Source organism: Caretta caretta, chromosome 8 (assembly GCF_965140235.1).
Source record: "Caretta caretta isolate rCarCar2 chromosome 8, rCarCar1.hap1, whole genome shotgun sequence".
NCBI lineage: Eukaryota > Metazoa > Chordata > Testudines > Cheloniidae > Caretta > Caretta caretta.
In genome coordinates, this window is record NC_134213.1 from 54,607,526 (window position 1) to 54,619,461 (window position 11,936).

An 11,936-nucleotide genomic window follows, 5' to 3' on the forward strand; every position below is an offset into this window, starting at 1 on the left:
TGCCACCACGGAGCTCCGAAACCCAAGGGTTTTTGCCATCACGTACAGGTCCAATTTGCCACACAGTTCTTGGTTTCTTGTCTATCTCTACTGGATTCTCTTAAGGCCTGATCCAAAACCTATTGAAGTCTATAGGAGTCTTTCCATCATGCCAGTGGGTGCTGGATTGGATCCTTGTTGAGAGCATCACATATTTTGAATAGAAACGTGTTAGATTAAAATAGTTGTAATTTGTGCATTCATGAACTCACCATTCCTGTAATACTTTGAAAGGTCCATAATTTCTATATCAACTGCAGAAGCTTCTCATCATAACTATATAGCCCAAGTCTCCAATCCATGCCACTGATGTATCCCCACTGAACCTTGTGGTGATGTGCTGGCATAAGACTGAGAGATGGCTCAAGCTCATTTTATGTGTTTAAAATAAGGCTAGAGTCTCCCCCCTGCATTTCAAGCTCTGGCGTTTCTTGGTTCACCCCTGAGCAAGCATGTTATTTGAGCGTAGGCTGGGATATTTAATACAGACATACAAGCTGTTGTTTTGGTTTGCTATTTTTTTGTTAAGGAACTCTGCACCATCGCCCTGTCCCCCACATCCCAGAGGATAATTAATGCTAACGTCATTTCACTTTGGGCCAGCTGCTGGACTCAAGAACAGATGTTTTATTGTTTGCACGGAATGCAGAACAAACAACTACACTGCAATGAAGTTACCCCCCGTTCCCTCTCCCAAAAACTGTTCAAAATGAGCTATAGCCCCAAAGAGGAGCCTGGAAGCAGAGTGGATAATATTTATACATCTAACCAAATGTGAACCCCGATGTGTGACACATAAAACCCCCTACAGCATACACAAGTCATTGCAACTCGTGTGTGTGTGTGCACGCGTGTACCTGCATGCAAGTCAGCGTGAGCAGAGATATTTCTGTGACACATAAGAGATGACTAAAGAAGAATTTTAAAAAGCTCAGTGAAATTACTAGTCCTTTTCTTTCTGCTGCCAAACCAAGACACAAAAGCTTCCGCTAGTCTATGTATAATTATTAGGGCCCTTAGGCACTTCCAACCCTCACAATCAGAATATGTGCATCTCATTCTCTGTTCATTCAAGTTTGCCTCCTTTGCCACAAGGGGGTGCCCTGTGGATTCAATCGCATAACTGATGACATGAAATGCAATCTGCCAGGAGCCCCCCTTCAACCACTGAATGGCTTTGGGAGATAACCAAACGCATCCCAGCCCCTCGGTGCTTTCAAAGTCCAGGAAAATGACAACGTCTCTCGTTACAGGGCCGTGGGGTTGGGAGAAAGGCACTGAACTTTAGTGGTTGTGAATTATTGATCTGTCTAGGAATAGCTCTGAACTTCAGCACCCATATAGGCTTGAACTGTAAATAGAGTGGCCAGGCCCCCTCGCTGATCAGCAGCAGCAGAAGGAGCTGCCATACACATTTATATTCCAATCAGCTTTAAGGACCCTATTTTACTTCCTAGATGTCAGACAAATATGTACAAAAAACCCCAACCATGGTATTATAAGAGAATCAGAGAAGCTGGAGTGGGGAAATATCTATTGGATCATCTTGTCCACTCCTTATTAGTTCAGGATAGTTCCTTAACACAGCTGAGTGAATTATTAATAATGAGTCAGTGAATGTCACCTCTTTTGCTGGTGGTGCATTGGTCACAAACAGATTGCAGTTTTCTCCAATTTTTCTGAGATTTGAAATGACCTGCCAGGTAATTTTGGCAACTAACTCTTGGTCCACAGCTGGTTCATGAACAGTTCATTAGAAAAGTGTGCAATATTCAACATCCAAGCTGTTTTGATAGTACACATAGGTCACATGGTCCTTGAAAGGACGAGGAGAACTGTTAGATTTCTGCAGCAGATTCTCGTGATTCAGAATGGGTTTCCACAAATAGTCTGCAATATTTGCGTTAAATGTGCTGGTTGGATGAATATGAATGTTCACTAGAACATTTGCAAACAGTGAACACAAGAAAGACACAGACCCAACTAAAGTGAATTTGTTTAATCCTTCAGAGGTATATCTGCCGTACATTTACTTGTCTGTATTTATTTGCAGGAAGGGGGTATTTAGCCTGATTTGCAGTTGTAAATACTACAGCTGAACTGATAAACCAGGTATAACTGCCCGCAGGGACCATGGGTGCAATTGCAGACATACACATAAATGCACACAGACCTCAGAAAGTCAGGCCTGCTCCATGGACTATGAGCTGTGGTTTAGCTATAGGTGCAGAGCCCTGTATGAAACACTGAGCAAAGTCATGGAAAACATTTTCTTTATGAGGTCAGCACACGACCAGCTTCTTTTTCAAGGGGACTTTGAACAAACCTGAGAATGTTTCCTTTGTACTTTAATGGGGTAGAGGTTGGGGAAACATGAACCTTCCCTGAGCCGAGCAGAGACTGAAGAGCCACAAATACAGATGGAAGGATTAATATACAAGGAAGAGCAACCAACCTTTCACCTGCTGACCGTTCACCCACTATTAGGAGGAACAGACTGCATTTGAAAAAAGAGTGATCCACTGGAAATCCTTGGGAAAAGCTGACATGCTAAAGAATGAAATCATCCAGCTGGCAAAATGAAGCTTTTAGGGCAGGTTAATCATGGACCTGGAAAACAAAATACACCGAGATTTGTGTGTGTCAGCTGCAGTCGACCCAGCCATCTAGTGCCTCAAAAGGACTGAGGTCTTCACTTTCCCATGGTGGAAGGACAGAAGAGGAACCCTCAAAAAGCCAAGACAACGGCACTTCAATTTGGCTCGTTTGTGCCAACCATCAGATTGAAACATGAGCAGCCAATAAAACTGCATCTGGTGCAAGCAAGACCGCATGTAAATTATTCAGTGATCCAAGTACCCTCCACAATCCCATATCAGAGAGATACTAGAGCTGGTGACGGTAGCCTGATGATAGAGGTTTCCAACATAGGACTGGGGTTTGTACATCTGACTTTTGTCCTGCACTGGTTTGTGTTTTAGATCTTAGCCTGTCTCAGTTAATCTAAACTCAGTCTGCTAGTGGGTGCCAGGCTCACAAAACTTCTCTGCAAGACAGTTTGCTCCACCTCATTAGATATTGCTCCCCGACAGACCTGGGAAGAGGGGAAAGGTAATGATGTCCCCTCTCTCTTTCCTCATCTGTGTCAGCCAGTTAGGAACAGAAGTTGCCAGACTGAATCAGACCCATGGTCCATCTAATCCAGAATGCTGTCTCCAACAGTGGCCAGCACTAGATGCTTCTGAAGCAAGTGCAAGAAAGTGGACAGCTACAAGATAGCCAGCCTCCATAGGTCTCATCCCAATCCCTAATAGTTATCATTAATTATTGTAACACCCCATTGTGCTAGGTGCTGTACAACCGACGGGCTTACCATCTGAAGCATGAGGGTAGAACTTTCACTCTCTTCTTTGGAGCCTCTTTTGGGATTTGTTTTGTTTTGCTTCACTCTTGACGTGGTGTCAGGGGTCCCCTGCCGAAGGTGACTTGAGAGATTCTGAGTTTGGCTCTTGCTGGCCCAGGCCATCAGTAACGCTTTTCCTGGTAGCTGTACCATGGTGGGCTGTGAGCTCATCACCTCTCGGAAACCAAACAGGGTCGAGCCTGGGGAGTATGTGGCAGGTGGAGTCCCAAGGACACTGCAAAAGGGATTGTCACTGGTGATTCAGAAGGGTGATTCCCTCTGAGAGTCTGCCGACACTGCAGCTGGGAGCAAGCCGCCAGCCCCGGGAAGACAGGTTCCTACTGGCCAGACTCGAGCTAGGGTGCTAAAAGTAGCTGCATGGCCGTTGTGGCATTGTCAGCAGTCAGACTCTCAAGCCCACCTGACCCCCCGGGTCTGAGCACAGGTGGCTAGACCAGGTCTGGATCAGAGCCGCAATGTGCACAGTGCTATTATTAGCAAGCTAGCTCAAGTATGTCTACCTGGGCTGGAAGGCTCACTCTCAGCTACAGTGTAGACGTACCCTGGGCCATTACTGAACCAATGCCCAAGCAGGAGGCTAGGCATGCTAGCAGACACTGAATTGCTGGAGGCGACTAGCGTGTACTGGGGCACTCTCTCATGGTGTAATGCTGCTGTTGGCACAAAATTGTTCCTATGTTTCACCCAGAAGTGGCTGCATTTCAATGGTGAGTAATCTCTGCTGTAAATATGCAAACTCTAAAGTACTTTGGGATCCTGCTGTTGAACTTTTAGCAACTTATCCCTGGTGTGGTCTAGTGGGCAGAGCACTGGATTCGGACTCAGGTGACCTATTTGCAGCTCTGCTGCTGGCCTGCTGGGTGACCTCGGGCACTTGGCTGCTCTGTGCCTCAGTTTCCCCATCTGTAAGAAAAGGGGACAATGATACTTATTTTCACTGTAAAGTGCTTTGAGACCTACTGATGAAAGAGCAATATAAGAGCTAAGTGTTATTATTACTTCTGCTTTTCACCCTTCAGCTGGTTCCTGTACCTGCTCTAATCCTCAGCACTGTACTAGCAAGACCCCTGTACACTAGAAGCCATCGAGGGGAATTGACAGGTGTTAATGTTCCTGTGTTGAGCATTGCCTGTGGTCTCATGGGACAGGGAGAAGCAGAATCAGCAGAAAGGTGTTTAGCAGAGGTAGGTAAGTGTTGCACCCCTCCAGGCCATGGTCTAGTGTGCGAAGAGAAAGTTGGGCCAGGTTTCTTGAGTAGAAGGCAAGAATCTTGGCAACTTTTGACTCCCCAAAGCTTCCCCTATCATTGATCTGTCAAGATTTGTGCTGACTCAGGCCTCATAACCAGGGTCTCTTTGCAGATCCAAAGAGGCCGCTGCTCCCCTCCTCCCCCTTCTCCTCTCCTTCAGGATAGCACTGTAGTGCTTCCTGTCTCCCCCCCTTGTGTATTGAGATTGTAAGATCTTTGGGGCAGGGATTATCTCTTGTGCACTGTGGGGCAGATCCTACACTGGTATAAATTGTAACCGCTGCTTTGACGCCCAAGGAGCAATGACAATTTATGCCGGCAGAGGACCTGCCCCATGTGTGTACAGCACCTAGCACACAGAGGCCCCGATTCTCGACTCTAAACACTATTGTGATACAAATAATAGCAGGAATGCTGCTGCCATTGGCTGACTCCCTCCTTAGCTCCAACTCAGCACTAGCTCCCATGGAGGAGAGCCCATGGTGGCCATGCTGCCTCCATCTTGGCCAGGAACTTTCATTGCCATGGGTAACCTCCTGCAATGCTCTGCCTCTGGTGTGACACTCCCCATGCTATTTGGATTATTTTCCCTGTCTTCAGCACCCCTAGGATATGCCTAGCTGACCAGTCTCTCTGAATCAGCATGCTTCCTTCGCACAGATATTACCCATCCTCATTGTCTTCCATAGAATCATAGGACTGGAAGGGACCTTGAGAGGTCATCTAGTCCAGTCCCCTGCACTCATAGCAGGACTAAGTATTATCTAGACCATCCCTGACAGGCGTTTGTCTAACCTGCTCTTAAAAATCTCCAGTGATGGAGATTCCACATGTCAAACACCCTCAAATGAGACCCAAGTTCTGCACTGCACATCTGCTTTTCTGATGTTAAAATGGGTCTCTTGCCCAATGGGGTGGAGCTGACCAGACAGGGCTTTGATTGCTCCCTCCCTGGGGAGAAGGCCTCTTTGCTGTCCTCTCCTTTGGGGGAGTTCTATTCCTGTTGTGGGATCTTACACAATTTGTAACCCCAGAGTCTTCTCTCACCCTGACTTTCTATTGAGTCTCATGCAGTTTGTGAATCTGTCAGTCTTCTCCCTGTGAGACCATTACACCTTACAGCCTAGCTTCTCCTTAACACTGAGATCCTCCCTATCCCCATATGCATCGTCTTTGCTGGACTATGATACCTTGTTATCTTGCAGGCCCAGCCCAGATGGTACTTTTTCCTACTTCTGCTTTTAAGAAGATATGGAACCTTCAAAGGGAATGGAGAGAAGGAGGGCAGATATTGATTGCAATCCTGGGAGGAAGGCTGACTGTACTTGACCAGCCCTGATATTCTGCTTTTGTGACCAGGTGCCTGGGATGGTCCACACTGAGAATGCCACCATTGCAAGACTGCAAGAAACGGGGAAGACAATCCCACAAACTGGTGGTTTATTCTATAATTAGATTCACCAGACCAGTAGCAAGAGGGCTAATACAGACCTGTCAGGCATTCCAGTCCTTGGTTCCCATCCATACAAACTGGTCACAGAGAAGGAACCGCATGGACAATCGTAATGCAAGCTTCTCCTGTCCTGCCCACCAATGTGCCTCCCCGCTGATCTTCAGAGATCACTTCTTGGGTAAGAGGGCAGATCAGTCTTTGGGCCTTATAGGCCCTTAGCTCCTCTGCTGAGACAGCCAAGAAGGAGGCCAAATAATGTCAATTGTGATGTCATCTCACCAAGCCCACTGAACAGCCAGAGGAAGGTAGGGACCTGGGTTGGGTTTGAACCAGGGAGTGAATGGTTGCATCTCTCACAGCAGTACTAATCCCCTTGGACTGGTGCTTTGGGGAAGAGCTCAGCACTTTACACAAAGCAGGCTGCATGACTGATTTCAAAATATGGGGGAGAGGAGGAGGAAAGTTTCACATCTCAATAGTGAGAGTTTCCTGGAGACCACTTCCCCATCTGTGTCGCAGCAAGCTTGTGTGTAACTCAGCCAGTCGCTTACCTGAAAGAGTGAGATTAGGAAAGTATATTATTTGTAACTGGTGGCTCTAGTCCCTAAGGTGGTTCCCATTTCCTCTCCTCTTCTTATATGGCAGCAGCTATTAATGGAGGCAACTAAGCTAGCTTCTCTTGCTCCTTTCTATCAGCTCCTTTTTCAGCCCTCCAAGGTCTTCTTTGTAATTGAGTGGCTGGACATCTCCAGAAGCAAAGAGGTTGAGCCATTCCCAATATACCAGCCAGTTCTCCTCAATAAACCAGCCAGTGGTAACCAGCGTTTGAGACAAAATCCCAGGGATTCGTGTTGTTCCTTCGTTTTTGTTTTACCACATAAAATATTAAAACTTTTCAGGGTAAAGAAAGTTAGGTTGAAAATAATTCCTAATAAATTGAAGGATTAGACTGAAAGAGTTTGGCTGGAGAAAAAGGTTAGCTAGATAGATGGTAGATAGATAAAGATGATACTTAATCACAAATTGAAAATTCAAAGCCAAGTGTTCTGAAGCAGCTATTAAATCTGGGCTCCCACAACTGGATCTTCTATTGCTGGGGGCAGAGCTTACACGTGCTCAAGCTTGGGGGCTTCCAAGAATTTGGCTTTGCATGCACCACTGGTATCTAGATCAGGGAGTCAGAGGTCTACCTACCCAACGTCGGCTTGCAAAAGCTGTCTGTACATGCCAATACGAGTCTTGGGTACCCCAAAACTGTATGGTCAAAAAACCTGCCCATTCAAATGTAAAGGCTGCTTCAAAACTCTGGCCCTAAATATCAGTCCTCATCCCATTGAAGTCAATGGGAGCTTTGTCATTGACCTGAACAGGAGTGGGATCTCTCCCCTAACCACTTTGTAAAGTGTCTGCTTTCCAAGAGAAGAAACACAGGCAGTGTTGCAGAAGAAAGTGGGGAGAGGGGAGAATGGAAGTGGTGGGGGAGAAAGAGAGGGATTGACCAGCACAAAAAGCCTCATGACAACAATCATACCTTTTGCTACAATTGGCATTCATTCCAGTAGGGCCTGAAGTGTTGTTGTTTTCAGCTTTAATTCTGTCATTACAAACAGGCCGATCTTGTTTCCCCAGAGCTCACAGCTGCTTCCCAGGATGAAGCCTTCGCTCATTTCTTGGACCTGAATGCAAGTCTGTGAGGTAATGGATGATGGTGTTTTGCACTGGTTAGAATAGTAATCATCATGAGGCCTGAAAGAACAGTCCCTGCTTCTGTACAGCTCTGACATCACCCTGGACACGGCTGTTGCTGGGACACTTGAGCCCCTCCTCAGCTGTTGGTTTCAGACCAACCCATGGGAGGGATGAGGAGTTGGTTAGAAAGAGACATTTTAGACATTCCAGACCGTGTGCCTTCTGGATTGGCTAAAAATAACCAAATCAAGTGAACCCAGGTCATGGCAGAAACCTGGTGGAGAATCAGTTTGGCTGGTTACCCTTTTCCCTTCTTCCCCCTCTCTTTGTCTCTCTTTATAAAATCAATCAAGATAGCATCTAAAAAGAGGCGCTCATTCCTATTCTTCCTCTTGTTAGACAAGGGGTAATAATTAGAAACAGATGTCAGCTTGCAATAAAAGGGCTAAGTCACTCCCTCCGGGTGAAGCCTAGGAGGCAAGTTGGCAATTTCAGATGTTTATTAAGAGTGCTCAGGTCTGGGGTGTGATCTAACTGGTCCTCAGGTACTCACGGAGTTGGGGTTACCCAGGGAATGGGTGCCAGAAGATGGAGAATTCTAATATGTATAGATGCAACCCATGCCTGGCTGGGATCAAACCTGGGGACTTCTGGAGCATAATGCATGAGCCTCTACTGCAGGGGTCTCAAACTCAGTTTACCGTAGGGTCAGTTCCAGTCCTCAAATCCTTCCAGTGGGCCAATAATGTCACTGAAGAAGGTGTTCAGAAAAGAAAACATTGATATTGTATTTTTTATTTCAAATTTCTTAAAAATAATAAAACTGTCATACAACTTTATATAATTCTTCCCCTGCCAGAGAGTTTTTAGTGTTTGCCAGATACCTGGCAACGCTTCAGTTCTGTCAGTTTGTTGATGTTTGGCCTCAGTGACTGAGCAGTTGACACCTTCAGGATTGCAGCAAGGTGTGCATCAGATAGTTGTGTTCGGTATTTTGACTTGTTTATATTCACTGTGGAAAAAAGTGACTCAGCCTCCATGGCTGAGTCTGCCCGGCGACTAGTGCTGATACTCTGTCCCTCTCCCCCAGCCAATGGGAGCTGCAGGGGGTGGCGCCCGCAGCAGACAGAGCCGGCTGCATGGATGTCTCCTCCACAGGGCGCAGTGGGGAGGTTCTTGGGCCGCAGATGGGCTGCGGGCTGGGACTTTGAGACCCCTGCTCTACAGCATGAGCTAAAAGACACAACTCTATTAGCCAAGGCTGTAGCAGGCTCATCAATCTCTAGCTCAGCGATTCTTAAACTTAAACTTCACGCTAGCCCCGGTGTCCCCATTAAAATGGGCTCGGGACCCACTTTGGGGTCCCAACCCACAGTTTGAGAACCACTGTGTAGCTGGTCTAGCTGCCACTAGAGGGGGACAGAGTGCCACACCAAGCAGGCATGGGCGACATCGAGATGGGGGCATCCCTACATAATCGGTTGAGGCCCCACGTAGTTGCTCTGGGGCAGGGAACCTGTCAGCCCCAGGAGACCTTAAAACCCCAAACCCCAGCTCTGGCTCCAGCCTGGACTCCAAGAGCTGGTATGCTTCCTGCTGGAGCTGTGGACCCTGAAACGCTGGCAGGTTTCAAATGGAAACTTGCCTGTGTTCTGGAGAAAGTTTTGTCAAATTTGTAGTAGATTCAGTGAAACATTTCATGACAACACATCAGCATTATCCAATTATATTACCTTGCATTGAAAAATTGCCAACTTGCTCTGCTGCTAATTCACCTGCCATTGATTCTTCTCCCCCTGGGTTTGCGATCTAGCTGGGCTGGCTCTTACACTGCTCTCCTCCAGGGTTTTGCCGGAATGTGCTGGCTATTCTGATGTAAGCGGGATTTTGGTTCCAGTTGTGATATAATTACTTGGCTGGCTGGCCTCCCTCCATGGTGCACTGCCCGTCTCTTCTGTCTCTTGGGGCCTAGCTGTCTCTTTGCTGGCCCGAGGGTGGTGCCTACCAGCTAGAGCTGGGAAGAAAATCTTTTATTTATTTATTTATTTATTTATTTGGTCCACAAAAAGTTGATGAAAATGGACTTTTTTTTTCATGAAAATTTCCATTTTTGTTGCAAAGCCATTTTTGCCATTAAAAAAAAATACTTTGACCAGCTCTACAGCTAGCTTCTTGCATTACACTTTGAATGCACACTGTAGAGTTTGGGGTACAGGCAATATGAAGACCCAGCTTCTGGTTTTCTGCTTAGCACGACCCCCCCCTTCTCAGCCTCTGACCACCTCTGTGCCCGTCCTGCTAAACATGGCTTCACCAAACATTCAGCTACCTCTCCGGGGTCTGTCCAGTTTGCAGCCAACTGGCAGCAGCAGCAGGAGAGGGGATCTATGCAGAGGAGAGGCAGGCGGGGAAGGGACAGAGCAGAGGTCAAAGCTTTCCTACACCTAGCACCAAGCAGCTTTCGTCCTCCTAGAGAGTGGCTTAAAGACCAAAAAGGAGCAAGAGTGACTTCTGAAAGAAAACAGATGGGGAACAAATTGAATCCTGCTGCGGACCAGTTCATAGAGTTCAAGTGATTTGTGAATGAATGTGGATAGTTTGGAAGAACGGCAGTGACCTTACTGAGACAGACCAGCCACCAGGGCGGGGGAGGGGAAGAAATGTTTGTTCACCAGCCCAGCAGCTATTTCTGACTTCAGGGGCCTGAGGTGATAAGCAGGCAGAGGAGGTCAGAGAATGTTTTCAAGTAAATATTAGTAGGGTGGGTATGGTAGAAGCAGGGGAGGGAAGAGGCCCTTAATGAGTCATCAGAAACCAGACAGCAACCGGCATGATTGAGTTTTCCCTATGTTTCAGAAGTGCTAATCCCCTCGCCACAGACACGGCAGCATTGTCGATAATAGTTCTGAGTAGTTTGGAGCACTTGAGCTGTTGCTCTTGTGTCACTGTACATACGGGAAGTCTACACTATGCTCCCGTCCCCACCCACACCTCCCTCTCCAGATCACATTGCACCGCGGCCTTGTCCCATGGGAGAATGCTGACGTGCCCTGTTCTAGTCCACCGGCACCTGCTTGAGCCAGCCAGACCTTTGGGATCCCCACCGCTACTTGTTCTAAGAATCGGTTTTCTCTGCTGCTTCTCTCACTCCAGGGTGTCTTTGGCCCGCCACTCTCTTTGACCCAGATGTCACCCTTGTACCCTTCCCTCTGTCCCATCCCTGTGCTAACCCTCTGAGTCCTGCCCAGCTGTCCAAGCTCTGAAAGCTGCTGCGCTAATTAGGTCCATGAGCAAGGAGCAGCTAATACGCAGAACCGATTCCATTACAGGACGGCTGTTCCGTCTTGTTTACTGAGCTCCCTGCTGCATATCCTGTGTTAGGAGGATTCCTGGAATCAGAATTTATGTCAAACGCTCCTCCCCGGCCCTCCCACCTACCCCCCCCCCCAAAAAAACCCCCCACATAACATAAACACAGGCTGTTGAAAGAAGATCCTAGCATGTGACTTCTAACTGGTTTTGTTGCCCAAATGGGAGGCAGAGTGTGACGGCCCCACCAAACAGCACTTTTCCTCTGTCTGGGCTCGCACAAGGGGCTGGCTTCGTAATTGTTTTGAATTTAGTTCTTTTTAACCTTTCCTCTCTCTTATTTTAAAGCAGGGGTGGATCCCTGGCTGGAGAAATTAACATTAAAATCCATCAACCTGTTAGTTAACCCCAAGAGAGAAGAAGCAAGAGGACAGCTGCCTGACCACATCCCCAGCCTCCTTTCCCACTGCCAATTCCTCCCTCTGGGATCACCCCATGACCCCATTGAGAGGTAGAGAGGAATCAGGAATTTTACTGCTGCAATAGGATATATACATATACATATATACATATGTATATACATATACATCCCTCAGCAAAAAGAGTGTAAAGTGGAATTAAGGCTGTGTTAAAAGCCAATCAATAGCAAGGTGGAAGGTGGGGGGGATTTAACAGAACCTCAGTTTTAAAGAACAAAAAATCTGTATGAAAGCCAGGAAGTTAACAACAAATACTAATCTCTGAAGGTTACTCCTAAAGAATCCCAACCACTG

The 11,936-nt window shown here is 47.0% G+C and overlaps 1 long non-coding RNA gene across 1 annotated transcript; it reads right to left on the minus strand.

The window, feature by feature from the left end:
- Positions 1 to 2,071: 2,071 nt before the first annotated feature.
- On the minus strand, positions 2,072 to 7,928 carry LOC142073100 (uncharacterized). The gene is made up of 3 exons (XR_012669785.1): positions 7,697 to 7,928; positions 3,413 to 3,677; positions 2,072 to 2,649 (listed from the first exon to the last, which is right to left on the minus strand). It is a non-coding gene; the product is annotated as an uncharacterized LOC142073100 (long non-coding RNA).
- Between the last annotated feature and the right edge of the window lie 4,008 nt (positions 7,929 to 11,936).